The sequence below is a fragment of the Aphelocoma coerulescens genome, chromosome 6 (assembly GCF_041296385.1).
Source record: "Aphelocoma coerulescens isolate FSJ_1873_10779 chromosome 6, UR_Acoe_1.0, whole genome shotgun sequence".
NCBI classification, from domain to species: domain Eukaryota; kingdom Metazoa; phylum Chordata; class Aves; order Passeriformes; family Corvidae; genus Aphelocoma; species Aphelocoma coerulescens.
In genome coordinates, this window is record NC_091020.1 from 12,828,992 (window position 1) to 12,850,049 (window position 21,058).

Consider the following 21,058-nt stretch of genomic DNA (forward strand, 5'->3'; position numbering starts at 1 on the left):
GCAGCAAAAAACGTATGTTGCCATTATTTAGCCAAGCATCTGAAGATTGAAATATATCCTAGCTGCTCATTTTGCTGGAAAACAGTGCTTTGCTTCATATATCTAATCTTCTTCTCTATCAATTGATTTTATTATGACTGTCACAAATACCCTAATGTATTTGGTAAACTTTAAAAAATAAACAAACAAAACCCAAACCTACACACCTTCCCTTTTCCTTCTGTAAAATGTTAAGCTTCCACTCTTTTGCAACAATGCCCACAAGAAGACTGGAAGATGATTAGACCTAAAACTGCAACAAATCCATATTTTGAGGGAGGAATGGAAGGAAAGAAGGTGGGGAGAAGGGGAAATAAAACTTCCTGGGTCATTCTAACATTTAGCTCTAATTTCCTGTTTAATCAAGGTAAATTATAGGCAGAATAGTAAGGAAGTGACCGGAAGCTTTGTATTTATGCTACAAGCAATTTAAGAGATCTCTTTCAAGAGAATAGCTTGCTTAGGGTATGACTGCAGACTATAAGCACAAGCTTGAAATTCACCATCCAGCCAGACAAGGCTGTGTGCGAGAAGGCACCAAAGCAAGATCTGGTTTACATCACACAGCAGGGCAGTAAGTGACCATGAGTCACTGATGCACTTCATCTGGCTTTTAAGGCCATCAGCAGCAGATAAAAATGTTTCAGGACACATTTACAAAGCACTTCCTTGTATAAGTTTACCTGGCCAGTTCAAATCTGCGCAGAACTTTCTAGACCAAATTTCTTCATGGCAAGGCTTCCAAGATGAAGTAAGTATCTTCTGTCCTGCAGCTGGCACGATATTAGTGCAGCTCTCTAATCACTGAACAGGAGTCTTCCTGTGGGCTAAGCCCAAAAGGGATGAGACAGGATGAATGATTTCTGCTACCACAGTCTGGGCTGCAGGTAGTACCCAGTCCTCACAACAGCCCAGGCAGCATCACATAAAACCATGTGTATGCCAAACAAAGTAGAAGAGTCAAACAAAACTGAAAAATGTCATTTTGAAATATCAACTCATGATTTTGGATTCATACTTTAAAATACTTGGTTTAGGAATAAAGTTCTGGTGGTTTGGGTTCATTATTAATTTTTTATGAATGGTCAAACTGTTGCAACTTAGAAAGAATTCATAGGCATCTTTGTGTACCTGAAGGATGGGGCAATATGCACCCAGATGGGTCATTCCCTAGCAGAAGAGGACAGTTATCACTTTTAAGGAAATAAGGCAACAAACCAGATCTTTTTTTCATTGCTAATTTCAGTGAAGACTTTATAGCTGACTTGGGTCTTGCAGTTTTCTTTTGGAAGGACTAACAGATAATATAAACAAAAGTAAAATATCAAAACCTGCCACCTACACTAATATCTGTGCATTACCCTTTGTTCCTCTCAGCTATTCACTATGGATTAGCACAACAGTCTGTTTCAGAAACTCCTTCCTGCAGACTGGCAGTTGGTAGTGCCAGAGCTCTGGAGCAGTCACTGCAAGCCACTCAAGCCAGAGAGTTCCTCCTGGGAGCCCTCCAAAGCTCCAGAGAGCACAGGGAGCCACCTCAATGCTCAGGGCAATTACTTACACACGAGGGGTGATGGTGAGCAGGCATCTGGCCTCCAGAAGCATCCCTTCAATCCCTGGGAAGGGATGAAAAGGGGAGTCAACCAATGACCCAACTGCAGTTCATCAGGGTGGTGGAAGAGGGAAGGCGAGGAGGCTCCAGCACAAGGGAGCATGCTACTCCATATAGGACTTATTCCTAAAGACGTAAACTCAGTTCTGTATTCAGAAGTAGGTCCATACACCTGAAACACAATCATTATGAGGAATACCCAAAACTCCGCTGCACTATGGACAACTGAGGCAGGCAGACCATAACTGCTGAAACTAGAGGAAAGCCAAGCAACCCAGAGTTAATCTGCTAACACTAAGAACTGGAGGGTTTTAATGAGGGACAACAAATAGCCACACTACAGGGCAGGGGGCACACACCACAGGACAGTACCTTCTAGCCCTCCATACACATACAGATGGCCCAAGACAAGCCCTTGCAGTGTTCTCACCTCATCTCCCTACAACTCAACTCACTCACTTATATCTGTGGACCTGTAAAATTTGCCCTCAGAAAAGAGCTGACTCAGATAACTGGAAATGGTAGAAAATTCAAAATCATGGTTCTTACTATGACTTTAACCTATCTTACTGTGCCTAGATATGCTAAATTTTCATTCTGTTTAATGCTTTTTAGATCTTGTCTATGAAAAAAGTGATTCACAAACAAGTTAATTTCAGCTCTGAACTCTCCGTTTTCTGTACACTTAAAACCACCAAAGATGTTTAAAACTATTCTTTCTGGAGGTACAAAACAAGCATTTAGCTTTCTGAAATCTACATGGTAAACAGATTCTAAACATAAAAATTACCTGAAAAATGCACTGCTGGGATGGAAGTTATTTTTATTTCTCATAAATAAAGTTTATGAGATTTTTCTTCTCCATATCAGAATAAAGAACTAATATCTGTAACATTCATGAAATGAAACTCTGAAAAAAAATCAGAGGTTTTACTAAAAAGCAAGAGAAGGCAGGCTCATTGTTAACATAAAGTTAATGAAGCACTTAAAGACCTTAAGCAGTGGCAAAGTCCTGATTTAAAGTGGGAGATGGTTAAGGCTTTGCAAACTGAGAACTCTGGAAGAAGCTGTCATCCTCTCCTAAGGTGCAATATAGCTTTTACAGGCATTTCATTTTACTGAATACAGTTATTGAATGAGAAATCCTAACCCCAAAGATCTCAAAGGATTTGAAGAAGAAAAAAATCCAACACCTGAAACAAACACCTTGTTGAAACACTCTACAAATGCTCAAGAGCTGTGAATGTAAAGAGCTTGATTTATATATGAAAAGAAAAATACAAACAATTAGGGCAAACTTCCAACTGACAGCTAAGTTATTACAGCCACACTGTTTAATTTACAGTGTCACCCACCTGAAATGTTAGCTAGCAGCAGTATCACCTTTCCTTTGGAGATAGCTCAGGTTGATACAAATAAGAGAGGAAAATGGGGAAATGATGAGGGAAATAAAAGTTCTTAAAAAAAACCCAATCAGTACAAAATAGTCATTCTAGATGCACTGACACAAAACATAACTTCTGAAAAAATCGGAATGGAAGTAGGGTTGCTCTTTTAACAAACAAAAGAATTGAAAATTATGTTTGCCCAAACTTAGTTAAGAGGAACAGGAAAAGTACAGCATTAAAGGCAAAAAAAAGCCCCACAGCAAACTGCGGTCCACTGGGCAGCCTGATCTTTTGTTGCCTTGTCCCTGCCCTGCCTCTCCCTCTCCTTTCTGACCCGCCCTTCAACACTTCCAAACTGGGAGGGAGTATGTGTTCCCCATCCTCCATCTCTACTGAGCCTGCTCTAGTCCAACACATGGGCAAGAATTTCCTCTTGCTTTGGTTCTCAAATTTCACTGTCACATCCAGCCTCTCCCCCCAAAGCTTTTCCCCCCGAGGACTACAGTCTGCATGATTGCATTTGATAATACAGACTTCGCCGCTTAAATACCGTACATTTGCAGACAGTTAAAGCATGTTTTACAAAGGTACCATAAAGGGGTTTAGCAACATACATTTCCTGGGCGTGCAAGCCTGCAGCAGCTGAAAAGGGGCCCTGTCCAACATGGGACAGTTTCCTTCTCCTCGCTAGAATCAAAAGGAGCACACAGAGACAAGGCATTTGTGCTGGAGCCGTTCCCAAGCCGTGGCTTCAGAGGAACGACCCGTCTGACATGTTGCAACTCAGGAAGCATGGGCAGGAAAAGGAGGAGGGGAGCAGCAGGCAGGGATTCCCCTCCAAATTTCCAGTGCTGTGCAAGAGGGACAAACAGATGTATCCAGCCACAGAGAAATAGCAGCGGGCTGGGCACAGCCTCTCACCTGACCCTACAAACTGAGCAGTGGCACTTGTCTCCACTGCACATCACTGCATATGATATATGCTGGGAGGGAGACAATAACAAGAAGCAATGCCCACAATCCTACAAAACAGCTTTAAAGCTTGTGCTTCCCTCAGCCCCAGCCCAGGGAGTTTGAAGGCATTCAGCAACAGTACAAAAACTCGGCTGGAGCTACGAATCCTTATAGAATCTTTCCTCCACATGTGCAGCTCAGCCAAGCCTCCCACATCTCAGTGTGCTCCAAAATTTCATGTTTCAAAGGAGTTTTAGAGCCTTCACTTGTTTGGGAGAAAACAGGTTCAGAGGCCACAAGGCAGCTCCTGCAGGCTCCTCTCAGCATCAGTGGTGGAGGCAATGCCTGCCTGCAACAGCACAGGCAGCAGCATTCTTTAGTCTGGCACCAAGGAGGAAAGCTATCATCCATTTTTAAGTTAGATTCAGGGAACCAGCTGGGGACCAGCGATTGCCATTTTTGAAGTGCACGAAGAGGAGTGTAACCAGCCTTTCCATAGTAACAAAGATTAGCGGCCTTGAGGCTGACACTCCTCCTGCATTAAAAGATAGGAGACAAAGAGAGAGACAGGTAATTACATAGAAGGAGCCCTGGGGAAATTGCAAACTCCTTGAGAACCCTTTAGCTGGTCTGTATGTTTCTCCTTGTCTCTGCTTCAGCTGAAGGTCTCCAAGAAACATTTGCCCATTAGATCATTAGCTTTATTGCAGAAAGTAGCCAGACAGCTGGTAGTGACTGTTCAATAAAGACTTAGCTTGCCTCTGCACTGGCAAGAATGAGATGGCGAATGTGAAAAAGAACATCCCAAGGCACATTACCTGTCTGGAGCTTATCCTTGATAAGTTAGTGTACTTAGTCAGTGTGAGGGGTCTGACAAATGAACTCTGACAAATCTTGCTGGTGCAATTTAAGACATTATTGCATCGCACTGTCTTTCAAAACCCTTCACAAATGTTAGCACTCTGGCAGGAAAACTTGTATCAGGCACTGGCCTCTCCAATTCAGAACCTAGCAAGTTAGCATAAACCCCTTCTCAGTGCTGGGTTAAGTAGGATGTCAGCTCTGAACCAGAATGGCTGAGGTCTAGACAGAAGATACTGCCTCCACTACAAGGAGCATTAACATATATCACAAAGATGGAAGAGGAAATGACATCTCAAAGCACTGCAGCTCCTAAGCAAATACAAATCTTTGATATTAAAATACATATGCAATTTGTCTAGCAACAAACTTGAGTCTACTCATGCAGCTCAGGATGCTCTATGAATCAGCACTAATTTTTTGTACTTTATATATCCCTGACACATAAACTGAATGTCATGCAGAGAAAAGACGGACATGGATGACAAGTGGATCCCATCACCAGATAACTAAAAAATTAAATTCCTCTCACCCACCACATTTTGCACTTCTGTCCAAAACTGGAAAATAAGTCCAGAGAGTTAAACACTTGCCATGTGTTTCCAACTCTTCACAAGAGCTCACCATTCAGAACTAGAGTTGGTATTCCAGATAGTTCCCTGTCTTATCCTGTCAGTGACACAACCAGCCAGAAAACCATGACAGACTCCAGAGAAGACATCAGGTTTAAAAAACTAACCAAACCAATCTATATTTGCCTGATTAGATGTACATGTATGATAATAATAAAAGAAGCACTTTGAGATATGATTCTTCAACTTGTATTCTCCAGACCTAACTCACTAGCTTTCCATCTAAGCTGATACTCAGGCAAAGATTTAGTTAATCAGTCTGCAATACAACAGTTTTACTTTTTTGCCTCTGCAAACATTTAAAATATTTCTCATCTACTAGTTTTTCTCAAGGGACAGTATCCTACACTTAGCAGTAGAGCAAGGAGTGCACAAAGCTTCTGTTTGGATTCCAGTATTAGAAGGGCAATCCACATGAACCAGAAGCTTGGCTAAACTCCATGTTGACAACTTCTTCTGCCATCACCTTCCCTTCCAGAAGGAGCAGAGCAGGCAAGACACCTTGAAAAGCAGAAAACAATTACCCCTTACCTTTCTGAAGAGGCCGCCGCCAATTAGCACATTCCTGGAGCTTCCGAATCAGGCAAGAAAAAGAAAGGAGGGGAGGGGGGAAAATAAAAGGGGAGGAGGGAGCTGTTTTCTTCCTCAGCACAACAGTATTTCCTGAGGGGAGGAGAAAAAAAAAAGAAAAAAGGAAATAAGCATTAGCTCTTAGGATTTTCGAAGAGGCTACCGATTACAACTGTTGCTTGGCAGAGCTACTGTGCCCCTACTTCTGCAGTTCCAAAATACCAGCTTAGGGTCTCCTATATTTTCTCCATTGTCACCTTATCAAAATAGGGAATATGAATGTCAAGTCAACCACTACTAAGAAAAGCAAAGAGAGATTCCTGTCAGAATGGGATGAAGTCTTATACTAGAATGGGTTAAAGTCCGATTCAAAAATATTCTCGAGCACTTATTCTATTAAGTAACATGCTTCAGCCAAGCTCACACCCACTTCTGTAAAAATTCAAATGAGCCACATTTACTATCAAAATAGTTGTCAAAAGGCAAATTCCAACATGCATACTGAACATACAGGTATACGCTGACATTGAAGTGCTTATGTACTCTTCCCTGAGAGGATCATACCTACAATTATGAGGTATTTGCAACTAATCACAAGTTCTATTTCTTTTTAAGACAACTTCTCTTTTTCTTAAGACAATCTATTCCAGCTGTATCAAATCTTTTAGTAACAGCAAGAAGAAGTATTTGTGTGGAGTTTTTTTAAATCTGAATGAAGAGAAAGGGACCTAAAAATCCTTTTGACTAAAGATACCACTTAGAAATCCAGCTTCACTCCCATAAAACCACAATTCTTCACCTCAGACCATCTCTCCCTGCCCTGCCCTGCTCCTACCATGACTTTAAATCTGTGTGTCTGTGAGTTTCTTTAATGGGCCCCTCCCTACCTCCAGTACCTGCCTCTGATGAAAGGCAGGAAAATAATTGGAAAATTATTTTAAAGGGTGCATGCAAGACATTAACATCTTTGAGGAAATGGCAATCAAAGTTTTCCATGGGGAATGAGCAAAGGGAAATACGTCCAGTCTGTTCTCCATCACACTTTGTTGGCTTATATGTATACAAAAAACCTCTACCCTTTTCTGTCCCATGGAAAATCTGAACACAAGTTCTCAAAATACGGAAAAAAGTCTATGCTACCTTACATTTCCACACAAACTTTTGCCATCCCTGAAAACAACAATTAACCCATCTGCTAACAGCATACAGATCCTAGTCTCCCAGAAGAGATTTTAAATAAGGGCCCTCAAAAGATAGGAAACAACATAAAAGGCAGCACTTCTATCACAGCATCTCCCTCAAAGCCACCACGTCTGTCCAATTCTAAATGGCCACAGTTCCTGCATTTCTCTAGGGGACAAAAGCTCTCCTTTTCTCTCCTCCTGTCAGCAAGACTTAAAGCTGCAAGAGTAATTCTGTCCAGATTCCCCTCTAGATAGGCAATGATTTAAAGAATTCATGAAGTAACAGTGGCAGTGTAAATAAACAATGAAAAACTAAATAAAGATCACAGAAGACAACACACAGAAAATGTGCACTAAGGAGAGAAAGAACAAGCTCAGGGATTCAAAACCTCTTCTGCCTTGTTGTGTGCACCCGTAAACAGGCACAGCAATAATGTGACAATGCGAAAGAATGGATCCTGACACAAAAATGTAACTACTCAAAAACCTGACTCCTCAACCTTCTGCCTAAAGGCAAACCTTCCCACAGTGTTTAATTTCCCTTTCTCAATGTCTTACACCCCTCCGTTGCATTTCTGCTTTCTGTTGGCTTTCACCCTCTTGTACTAATTGATGCAAACCAACTTAAGCCAAAGCCTGGAGAACTCAAACCGTTGTGGGCTTTTTTTTTTTTTAAAAAAAAGAAACGGGAAACAGTGCTACAGCCCTCACTGTGGGGACGGGAGAAGAAATGACCCTTAGTGAATTGCTCCTGACACGTGTACATCCTGAGGCCATGTGCAAATCAATACTTACTGAGCAGCTCAGCACAGATAAGGTTGCAAAATGCAAGAAAAAAAAGAAATTGTATCACCCCCTCAAACATACACTTGTTTTGTATCCCTAAATCAAATTAATCATTTGCTTTTCTTTTTCATTATCAAATCAAAAGGATGCTTTTGACAACATTTTTCTCCCTGCTAAGAATGCCTCCGCCCCGGATCTCTGGTAAAGAATTGAAACACTGGTTACATTTCATGTGCTTAAAAATGTTGCATTTCCATCCTATTACTAGTAGGAGAAATAATTTAAATAGACATGGAAGATTTGAAGAAAGCATATTTTAAAATCAAGCATAAAATCAAGAGGTGGCAGGAAAGAAGTCTGAGTGCAAAAAAATGAAGTTTTTTAACAACATTCTCAGGGAGACAGAAATCTGCCTTAAATACCGTTTAGAGACATAGGTTTGACTCAACATCACTTGCTCCAAAGAAGGTGAGATTGCTCTGTTCTCAAATCCTCAGGCAAGAAAAAAAAAAAAAATGAAGTGAAATAACACATTACCCAAAAGTCAAATTCTAAGTGGAGAAACCTTGCAAAATGACTTACAATACCAAAAGACTTGACTAAATTTCTGGCAGGGCCAGAGATAATTCGTATGAAAAAAATGTCAAAATGTTTTGGGTACACAGCCACTACAGGAAGGAAACAAACAGAAAACTGGGAAACACTGTATCAAAACCCAACAAATCGTTGACATCAACATTAGATAAATGACTAGGCATATGTTGAGTCAAACACCCTCAAGATGGTGTGTGAGTCAACTTCTGCAATGAATTTAGCAGAGTTGCTTTCCTATATCAAGCTTAATAAAAATGATCTTCAATTATTCCAGCTAGGTCTGGGTTCTCATTAAATCTCATGCATTCTGGACAGTACCTGAGCTGGAGATTTAAACATGTAGCAAGGATACTGGAATGCGATTTTTACTAATCTTTCTGAATGATGATGCAAGATTTATTCTTCCTGCTGCACAACGAAGGTGTGTTTTTTCCAGGCATTACCCAAATGTAGTCCACTTCCTATAGAAAAATGTAAAGATCCTGTAAAACATTTGCCAGGATCTAGGTCTTAAGTGATCCAGAGACTTTTTACATTCGGAAAATAAAATTTTGGGAGAGTAATGCCTCTCACTCCCAGTCTGCACTGCATGTCTGGCAAAGAGCTTGCTGACCTTACCATGTCTGACCCCTACATGGAACCCCCATCAGCTCTTAGAGGAACTCCTGCGTCAACAGAAACCCCCATTACACACAACCAACCTGGGTGATTTTCTGGTTTATTGCATTTTCTAGCTCTGTGATGGCTATTAATTTCATTACACTGAGGAATTAGATCGGAGCACTGCTGTGTGCAACAGAACCCTCCTCAAACCTTGTCCATAACATGAGGCAACTCAGGGTTTAAAACAAGGTGGGGATCATCATCACCACCTCTTAAAATTTACAGAGAAAACCAAAAAGTGTTCTCAAGGTTCTTCAATCTATGTTTAACTAACAGCTGCTTTTCTTCAGGTGAATTATATGTACATTCAGTGTGCACTAACAATAATAGGGCAAGTTTATATCACAGTAAAAAAGTTCTTTTCTCTTTTTTTCCTGTTGATTTACAGCCTTTTGATCTAGGGGAGGTAATAAAACAACTATTTCCTTAATATCTATTGAGGGAAGTAGCAGTCTCCATTTCTCAGTGCAAAAAAACAAACAAGCAAGCTAAGAAAAAAGATTAAAATACCTACTCTTAAATAGCATGATGAAATGGAACAAAAACTCTCAACCTTGGATTTTGAAGCCAGGAACCTCTCCTGCTTCTACATCGAGTGCTTTCTCCAAGCTATTTTCTAGTATCTACAGGTGGCACAGCATCAGTATGAAATAGAACTTGCACATTTCATTTCATCTAACACAATATAATGTTTACCTACAGTAACATAAAGAGAACAAGCTAGAAATTAGCAAATTCTCATTTATTTTAGTATGAATTAAAAGCATATCACTGTTGTCCATACATATGTGTGTGTGCACATGTCTCATACACACAACAGGGTAAGCCTTCCACCACAAACACCTGTACTGGAGACATTTGTGAAGAAACAAGCTTCTTCAAACACAAATACTATTTTCCCACAACTGTATCTGCACAAAGACAGGAAGCTCTTCTCAAAGCTCTTCTCAAGTATCTATTACAAAAAGCCAAGAAAAAGTAACCAAAATATTTTTGCAGAAGCACAGACAAAGCATAAAAACATGGTAAGAGTCAGTGAAAACACAGATCTCCTAAATAAAATTTCCTTTCATTTGCCTTAATGAACTCATGGGATCCACCACCAACAGATGTCTAAATAAAAGACTAGATTTTACTTACATGAAATATATTTCCTAAACAAGCAGTTTAATTTTATTAATTTGGACAACCTTTAATTCAAATGCCAAATGTATTGTATTTATATAGGGGTGTTCACACAATTGTTTCCTATGGCTTTACAGCTATCTGTATTTTCCCACCTGCTTTCCTCAGATCCAGAAAAAAAAAACTCTTGCCAATATGACATTTGTCCATGTGAAAAATCTGAGCTTTCAGAAGCACTATTCACATGGATGCATTCAGGTAACACACTTACTAAAGCATAGCAACCTCTGCATGACATTTACCTACCAGTCTGACTGCAATGACCCCACCAAGAATGAAAAAAAGATTACATTTTCTCTTAATCACCTGAAAAGGTACATACCTAGCACAAGTCAGATTTGTATCCCATATTTTATATGCAAAGCCTTGAGGACCAAAGCCAGTGCACTGAAGCACAATGAGAGATGCTCATCATTTGAAAAATCCAGTCCCTTCCAAATTCCAGGGTGGGAATAATTTTGTCAAACATCTATTTCTCCCTTTCAAGCTAGATTTAGAAGGAAGCAGTAGCTTTCTCTAAAAGCCTCGCCCCTCAACTTTCCCTGAGCGATTTAGGCGACGGGATGCTGATAAACCAGCTAAAATAACTGATGGAGTGGGGCTCAGGACCTAGGACATAAGGGACAGGAAAGTCAGATGCATGGCCATGTCTGGGAAAGCAGCATCCTGCCGGGGTTCCCTGCTGGGGTGGCAGCCACTGCTGCTCCCTGCTGCCAGGTGGTAGCCTGTGTGCTGCTGTCAGTGGGCTATGTGCTGACTTGACAACAGCCCAAAGGATAAGGGGGTGGTGAGGGGGCACGCAGAAGCATTTTTTTGCAGCAACTACCTCTATCTTACAAGCCTGATTTCATATTTTTCTAACTTACTCTTAATTAAAAAGAAGATACACTTCATGTTGGAAATACGTATTTTTTTGAAGCTTGAATCATTTAGCCTATTAAACCCAAGCCTGTAATATGGGTGTTATTTCTTAAAAACATACAGTAAATGCATTAAATTATTGATAGTCATTAAACAGGAAAAAATTTAAACAGCTCTCAGCTTTTATCAATCATTAATGCAGTTTCCACTTGCACATCTCACTGGGTTGCTATCATATAGCACAGAGCAAAGAGTACAAATCCTGAAGGCATGAATTCATTTTCTCTTGATGCAGAGTAAAAATATTCTTGGCAGCAGGAGAGAGGCTAAAACATGAAGCAGAATGGTTGAAAGGAGGCTTCTGTCTTTTGCAGTAAACAGGTAGCAGTATGAGGGGGCAGCAATCTGAGGCACCAAAGCCCATCCACTTCTCCTGTAAGGGCCAGTAACAACGTCATCGATCACCTCCAACACCTGGCAGCAGTTACAGGCAGCCCAACAGTGTTTACAAATTTGATCCCTATTTGAAATACATGTTAATTCAATGGCATATGGGGAAAACAAGAAGCATCGAGGTGAATAGAAAAGCATCCAGCAACTTGAGCAAGATGAAGATTTCACCCCAAGCTGCTCACCAGCTCGTGAGCCAGTAAAACCGATAATGTGCAGAAAACCCCAACTTGTCACACTGACAGCCTGAGCTCAGAAAAGTGACAGAGACTGGGATAGTCTCTTGAAGCTATTATGAACCTTTACTGGGGCAAGTTATGACTAGACCTGATGCTTTCAGCAGGGCTGAATGACTCGTCAATATGGGGAATCTGGAGATAGATGCCAATTGGTGGCACCTTGCCTGGCTGCAGTAGGCTGGCTACCATTCCATTTGTTGTCCATTTTATGCATAGACTGAAGACCTGTCTTACAAAGCTGCTCTCTTAACTTTCATCCCTGGCAATTTATCGAAATTCACTACTTTAAAACGCAACAAAGAGAGAACACAATCCATGGCAACAAGTCAGTATGATTTGCAGCATGCAAGGTCTGATCTGATGTACCTCTACAGAAGCAACTGTAGGCGAGCCATAGCCATAAAAATATCAACGCAAAACACAAACACCAGCAGCTCTGGCTAGATATTCAGACAGTGAAACCTTAGCCCTGCAGCAGCCCTGCTACTAGAACCCAAATTAATTTGTTTTAAACTACCTTGTGTCTGTTTAAATGAGCTGTAATCATAGCTCTGGAGCAAAGTGCAGACACATCCAAAAGCTAAACACAATGCCGAGGACTGCTTGAGAAATGTGTGCCCACACCCAGAGCCCACTTAGAAACTACTAGCATGAAAAACTTGTCACAATCCAAGTGTTCCACTCCCAACGATGGCTTCAATTCCTTCAAAAAACCATTTCTGTCTACACAGAAAAAAAATGGATGTTAGAGATTAGGAAAAAGTACAAAAAGAATCATTGTCTGTAACTAAAATCTAAGTCCTACGGAGGTTAGTATTTTTTCCTGAAAATGATTCAAGAATGCACTGAGTCGAGCAACCAGATAATGCCAAATGTTGATACGAAAGCAGCCAGGAAAAGCTGCAGTCACTGGAAAACATTTTCTAGCCTGATTGTTTACAGGCAACTATGTTATAAAATACAAAAATATTTATTTCCAACCATCATTAGTGCAAATCTACATCATGTTAAAAAAAAAGTCAGTGTAATGAGATGTGTGTCTTAATTGAGTCCCGGGGAAGGTAGCACATTATTTAAAGTAATAATATGAAAGCTATTTCACCACTGAATTGATTTAATCATATATCAACAAACTAAGTAATTCACAATAAATTTCAATATAATATTAATCCTTATCTATACAAAGAACTGTAAGAGTAATAGCCCATATTATTAATGCAGCACACAACCACTAGCAGCTTTCACACTGGTCCAGGAACCAGTATCAAGCTCAGAGAGAAGATGCCTGCCTATCCTTCAGGCCATAAGCAGTGCACCACTGTGCTACCTGCCAAGATAAGGAAAATGGAAATCATTGACAGGAGGTGCTTGGGCCAGCTCCACAGCTGCCTGCATGAAGCCGCTGCTGCAGCTGAAGGAAGTATAGACTGAGCATTCAGCTTTGCCAGGGCTGACACCCCCTCCCCACTGCCACAGCCTGTGAGATGAGACAAGGAAAAGGGTCTGTTTTGGATGGGTGTTTGTGTGTGTGCAAAAGTATTCACTGCTTATAACGCATCCTTCTTGCCAAACCTTTTTCTCTTTAAGTATGTAATCTTTATGTTTTGGTTTTTTGTTTTTTTTGGGTTTTTTTTACCACTCAAGTTGCCATCTCTTCCCTACACCCCACTGAGAATGTTCATTTCAAGCAGCTACAAGTGCTATTAAATTTTGTCTGGCCAGTAAAGCACATTAGCCTTCCAATGAAGTATCTGGAATTTTTATTTTGAAGCCACGACCTGGATTTCTAGCTAAGAGATGCGGTGGGAGCACACAAGTCCCTAGCATTTCCCCTTCTTAAGCAATGCAAGGCTTGTATACAACAACATAAGCAAAGGCTACAAAGTAAAGTCAAATCCCCAAAGAGAAGTTTCATGACAACTGAAGTTAAGTCTAATGAAAAGCAACTCTGAACTAATAGTTAAAGCCTTTCAAAATCTCCTTACTGTTTGTAAGGAATACATGATCAGAGAAGAGAGATGTGTCTTTAGGACAGAATTGCATGTTTAACTGAACCATCACAGATCCACAGTCAAGGCTGAACTATTTGACTTCTGACAGTTTCAGAGACAGGGCCTTTCTGTATTGGATAGCTGGGTTTGATACAGCAATCTGTGCATACTCACCACCCGCCCCTCTTTGTTTTTGTGAACTGATTCCATGATAAAAGTCATTTAAAATAACAAAGCCAAACAACTGTCAAACTACCACTAAAATGAGCCTTCAAACAGGTTTCCATTTCATAAATCATTTTGGTGATCTAGTTTCACACCACCCCAGGGAAAGTTACATGCATAACAGAGAAAATTCACTATCAATATGCAGAGATCATTTGGCAACAATATCGCTACTAGTAAAGACCTGTGCAGTGGCACCATGATTTCAATGCTTTGCATATACAGGACAGAGGAGCTGTTTAAACCAAATGTATTAGCTCTAGGCTTGCAAAATCACCAAAAGACAACCAGTTCTGCTTCAGGTGCTTGGTCATCTACTGCTCCCTGAACCAGAACATAGAGGGCATGAAGAATATAACAGAGCATTAGTGGTGGGTACTAACTTGCCACCCTTGCTAGGAAGTAATTTCAATCGTTTTCAAAAGATTTGCTAATGACCCCAAGGGTTCAGATAATGAACCCAAAGGTTTGGAGACTGCAGATATGGAAGACATTCCTCTCTTAGTTGAAACTTTTTCATGTCTCCTGTCCAAAGACATGAACATCATTATTATTTTGTACACTACACACGTTTTCAGGTCTTTATTATATTAATGCTTCCATTATTTTGTAATAATAACCTACATTTAAACTACTTCTGATATTTTCTTTACATCTTAATAAAATGAATTCTCTTATTCTGTTCACAAGTTCTGATGTTTCTTTTCTTTGTCACAGACTTCTGCTATCAGTGGTCAACAGATGAGACTGCGTATTAGTCTCCCAGAGGAGGGGAAAAAAAAAAAATCAGTGAACCATGATCTGGGTATAGTAGGCTGTATTTTCTACCTTTAGCACACTTTCTTGTCCTGAAGCTCAGATGGTCACAAAGAACTCTTAGTCAATACTTTTCCTCTGGAAATTCATCCAAGAGCTAATTTCTCATTACAAGAAATTCAGCCTCAGGAATTTAATCAGCAACCAAAGCAGAGGGGCAAAACAACTGTCTCCAAAGGACTCTTCACAAGGATAATCTCCTGAATGAAACTCTTATTACTGACAAGTCTGATGTTCCTAAAACAAAAGTACAGCTGCAGTATATGAATGCCTGATACAGTACGATACAATTAATGACTTAATACTATATATTCCTCGTGCTCCAAGATCAGAGGCTTTTCCGTAGCTTGTATTTCCCACATGAATTATTTCCTCCTCTCATCAAATAACCTGAAATACTTTCAAATAGAAAAGGAATAAGTTGAGCAAGAAGTATTTACTAACTGATTATCTGAAGTTACCAACTAAAGTAAGTATTTTCATAATAATTGCAGTTATAGCTAATGTGAAATGCAGAACTCGAATTCCTGTAAGAAGGCTTCAGCTGAGCTTCTTCTGTGAACAATAACAAAAGTGCTGTAGTCAAGAGAGGACATTCAGGATTGAGGAAAGAGGTAACTGACAGAGCGGTCAGACCCCAAAATGACCAAGAGGTAACCAACCGTCTTTCAGCCAGAGTCTCCAAGTCTGCAAACAGCACCATGGTAGGAATCACTTGACTTCCCTGGGCTTTGCAGAAGCCAGTTAGCAAAAACAAGGTGTACGTGGCTGATCCTGCAACTCCCATTTGGTCAATCCTTACTTTTATGTGTCAGCAGTAATGTCTTAGAATATAAACTGCAGCTGATATTTCTAAGAATTTCAATTAACACAGACCAGAACCAATGCATTTCCCTGAAACTTGCACACAAAATCCCTGGCTATTTTCCATGGTACCACCTTCTCCCTGCTACCCCAGCCAGCATCCCCATGTACTTGTCATGCAGCATCCCATACTACTGCAAAGGTCTTGAGCTGGTAGGACAGGGACAGTTGATGGGTTTGTCACCAACATCTTGGAGACCAGTTTAGAACACAGAATTTAAATCTGCATTAGCTACTGTTTATGCTGCATGTCAAGAGCTGAGTCAGTAGAGAATGTTTAGATAGAAAGAGATGGGGAAATTTTTCAATACTACCTATGTGATTTAGAAGGCTCGATCTCGCTGTGCCTAAATCACTTAGATGTATCGGAAAGCTACTTCTAGCCTTTTTTGGTTATTCTATTAGATATAACTAAAAACTATTACCCTAAAATTTATGCACAAATATCACTTGTCAATAGGATGTTAAGAAGTAGAGAAAAGGCGCAATTTTTACCAGTTGGGCTGTGAGACAATTTCCCATCACACTGTGGCACATATGCAAAGCTTCTCAGCAACTTGTTCCACGACAATGGATTTGCAAGGCAAGAACTGAGGGGATTATTTGATTCAGCATCTAGTCAAGTGGCCAATTCCTTCAGCAATCAATACTAATCAGCAAGCTAGAGCCTTGTAAGAAAAATCAGACAGAATCTGAATCCTTCCTGCTGTAGCAAGCAGGGCTCTGAGGCCTTATGGTCGAACACAGACACCTCAGCCACTGCAATTTTGAAACACGATTTTTACCTGGGGTTTAAAATATACCCCATGCTTCTTTCCAAATGCCAAAATACAAAAGCTCACCTTTTCACTGAAATTCTGAGAAGAAAAATACATACATACAAATTGGGTCTAATATCACCTATTTATTATTTTGCACTTCAGCTGTGCAGAAAAGACTTTAAAATGAGCACAGGGGACCAGGGAATAAGAGCAATACATTTTAGAGCAAAACACAGGCCATCTTCACACACAATTTCTGCATTAATAACATCAGGAATTTTGCTTTTTCCTATTATTCATATATTTCAGGAGGAATTTTTAAGAAATACTAGTTATATAACTGTGACAGTATGCACGAGGAAAGCTGAGTGTCAAAACTTTAATAAGAACTTCTGAAAAAAACCCAGCACCTTTGGGGTCCTTCAGAAAACAAAACAAACAAAAACCACCCAAACAAAAAGCCCTCACAAAAGGGATTTAGGCTAGGTTTTCAAATGCCACTTCTGTTCAGTTAAAGCCTATGTTTCATGCACTTCCATCCCCTTTGATATCATATTAAAACAGAAGCCTTCGTATCATCATGCAGACCAGAGGGCTTTTGGCAGCTGTTAAGGCCCAGTTATTTGAGTTGTGTTTTAACAAACCTGTGAGCCCTTGCTCATCTGTCTTTAAAAAGCAGAAAGTACACGAATCTGTTTTCCCCTCCATTATACGATCACTCCAAATCCCAGTGCAATTACTAAGTAATCCTTGGCATAGCTCTATGAAAATGACCAAACCTACATTCAAAGAGAATAAATTGGCAGGCAGGCAAGCCATGTTGACTAGGTGGGGGAGAAGGGGACCTGGGAACACACTGTTTCCAGCAGTGCCACACACTTTGACGATAAGGCAGAAATGGGACAATGAAATGATCTGGTAGAACAGAATGGCTTGTCTGTGTTTATCAGGGGACAGCTTGCTTGGATAACAGGAAGCATAATGACTTCAAGCTGTAAGAGTAGCCAGAATCAGAAGGGAAAGTACTAGGGTTTGGAATTCCTAGAAAACAGCTGAAGAAAAAGGGTGACTTGTAGCTGTGGACTGTTCTGCAGCAAGAAGTCTGGCAATGAGGAAAAGCTGGGCAAATCTGAAACAAGAATACCAGCATTCCCAGAAATTCACCGTCAGACCCAGCAGGGTTTGACACTAACAAAACCTGTATTTTTATATGTTAAGTAAAGCTTTAAGAACAATTCAGACATGTATTTAAGTTACTGTGAAAAATATGTGACCTGTGCTGAGCCACTGCTAATCTGCTAGCATACCCAATGCTCACTTCTGTGCCCTATTCTTCATTGACCAAAACATACACCAATTTTTCCCAGCAGACAAATAATTTCTTCCACAGCCCTTTTAAGATTGCAGACAAGTAAATATAGATGTGTATACATTATAGATACATTCATGTTTTTATAAGTTTAATATATAGCTATACTTTGTACCTATTTACATGGATTTGCTATATAAACTCACACTTGTTTATGCAGAGTAAAAGCTCAACATTTTAGAAATGACCAAGTTACAGTTTTTGCACTAGGCAATGATGATTAAAACCTGAATATTTCATAGTAGTGAATCACACTGCCAAGTCTCTAGAGACCAGAGCAATTTGAATTGGCATAAATGAATGTTTCCCAGTCTTCTGCTGATTCTGTAATGAGTTATCTTCCAGCCCTGCCAATCATTTCTCGGAAGGCAGCCCTACTCTCCAGCTCTTTAGCTTTATTCACCACTCACAAGTGCTGGGAAGGCTGTGTTTGCTTCCACAAGTGCGACTGCTGCTGTCTCACAACAGCGGCTTGTCTACACTTTGGCCCTTTTGTCAAAGCCATCCATGAACATCCTCAGCACTTTCATGAACCTTGATTGCACGGACCCCATTCTTCCATCAGTTTTTATCTTCCCAAATCACCAAATAAAATAACGTCTAGATCAGCAACAATGGAAAAAGAATGCAAACAGAGCAGTTTCAATCCCTGTATCCACATTTGAACTGGCTGCCCTCTAGACGCAGACCACGAGCCTTTTCATGCCAGCAGCTCTGCCAACGAAATCTCTGGAAGCCTTCTGATCTCAAATGCGAACACATTCCCCTGATGATACAAGTTTAACCTCATGAGAAGATAGGAAAGGAGCTGCTACACATAGGTTAGAGTTGATGAGCAACAGGTAATGCCTGGAGCTGTGCCAAATTTGGGTAACACCAGCTTTTCTTTCTTTCTGAAGGTACATATGGGGTTCACACATTCAAGTTTCCTTTTGAGTTTACTGTGCAATTACCTGAACTTCAACCAAACCGCTGCCAAAAAAGCAGAGTTGTAGGGACTTGTACAGACTTGCCTGAATGGCACAAGAACATTCTGGCAAATGTGGATATAGTTTTGCTTGGGGGATTCAGACAAATACACGTGCAGATAACTATAATGCATAGGAGGTTAGAGTGTAGACTACTAAACTCAGACAATGTTTTCTTCCAAAAACTGACATGACATTGCCAACCTGCTTTACAGCAATACACTAATTCTAAGGTTAATGAAGTCAAAAGTTTTGTTTCTACATTAATGCAGACAAGACAAATTTTGCTAATACCTAGGCTTTAACTTGCTGGGTTTTTTTGTTAATCTCCCACAGGTCCTCATCCTCCAGTTCTAGCAGAACATTTTACTTTTACCTTAAAATGACCTTATTTAGGAGAGTATTCAAACTGCTGACAAGACACACTGCTTCAAGCTGGCATCCTCCCTCCTTTTGCCATCAGTGCGTTTTTATTATCACACAGCTGTTATTTTTTTCGTGTTTTGCTTTGTATTTGGCCATTTCTTAAGGACTTCCAGCACAAAATCCACGGTTCAAAGACTATAGGCCAAAGAACCCAAACAGTGATGAAAAGCAGAGAAAAGTATTGATTTATTAAGATGTAACAGGTGTCATCACATTATGAATACAGTGATCCTGAGTGTATGCTCATATTCCAGTATGTTGGCTCCAATAGTTGAAATAAAAAGAATAATAAAAAAAAAAATAAAGGTCTTTTCACTCATTCTAACAGCACCAATGTCAGCCTGTAAAATCACTGTATTAAGTAAATGAGTTATCAGCAATTTAAGTTTTTGTTCTGGAATGGAGAACAAGAAAAAGGGGAACTTGCAATGGAAATTACTGGAAATAATAACCTAGTAATAGAAAGTCAACAGCATTTTTAATTTATGCCAGCTCCCCGCCCCCCAAATGCTAACAGCTGTTCATTAATCCATCAGTTTTGAGGCCCCGTAAGTTACCTCTCCTCCCTGCAACTCCAACTGTGTGGCGAGGTGGCACAGGAGCTCTCTGAAAGACCACATTGCTAAAACTGTTTTCAGTCCCCTAGGAGCAGTGGTCTTGCTCCACCCTTTTTATTACTAATATTATTTTGAAGTCAGACACAAGGCAGTCCGTGATCAAATTTTCAAATGTTGAAACTTCAGCAACACCCTGGGAGAAAGCCCAAAGCGCCTAAATAAATCAAAACCACACAGAACTTGTATCCAACAGAGCTCTGTTGTCCATTTCCTAACAGCTTCTATCTATCCAACAAATTGCAGCCAATTAAGTACTTTGCAAGGAAAGTTTTCTGTTTACAGTAATGCCGAAGGGTGGGAAGGTGGGGGGAAGAGCTAGGAGGCATTGCTCCAAATATATTAAAATAATTAATCCATCCACAAACACCACTGGAAATTGCCTTGGGTTTCTCCAAAGGACTTCAGTTGTGTTATTGTATGTAATTATAGTCATCAAGAGTTCCTAACCAGGTTCTGCAAACATTAGGTCAGAAAGGAACTGAATTCTTCTTGCAACTCTTAGGTCCTTCCCTTCCACTAGAACAGAACATAAAAAATTTAACATGTAGATCAGTTGTTCACTCTGTTTTTAATCTAAGAGCCTCACATATGAGAAAGAAACATCAAGCTCATAACTCTATCAGCATCTTACTGCAAGAATGCTAAAAAAAAAAGAAGCTCAGCTTCTCCATAGCCACACATCCAAAAAAATGAGCAAAGTCAAAAGGCAACTGGACTAGCAACCCTGAAACACTGATTTCAGAATTTATAATTTTGAAAATGTGAACTTAATAATAAATACTTGGAACCTTTGTCATGCTTTCCCAATTCTAGTATCTCCTCACTGTTAGTCCAAAGCATTTCGCTTTCAAATGATAAAAAATTTATGTTCCTGAGAAATGCTTCTATTAAAAACAGTTTAGTACCTGGTGATACAAATTATTTATTTTCCTCATAAGGAAACTCTGGTGACAATGTTGAATACACAGGCACTTAAATGATAATCTAATGGTCAAATCTAAAA

At 40.0% G+C, this 21,058-nt stretch overlaps 1 protein-coding gene across 5 annotated transcripts in view; it reads right to left on the reverse strand.

Moving 5' to 3' along the window:
• The window catches only part of ZMIZ1 (zinc finger MIZ-type containing 1), a 344,034-nt gene that overhangs the window by 287,946 nt on the left and 35,030 nt on the right, over window positions 1-21,058 (reverse strand). For 4 of the 5 annotated variants that reach the window (XM_069019267.1, XM_069019274.1, XM_069019270.1 and 1 more), the window contains exon 2: window positions 6,018-6,149. The exons of the other annotated variant lie outside the window; for it this stretch is intronic. The gene's annotated coding sequence lies outside the window, so the exon portion shown is untranslated. The remainder of the gene's footprint in view (window positions 1-6,017; window positions 6,150-21,058) is intronic. 5 annotated transcript variants of the gene reach the window in all.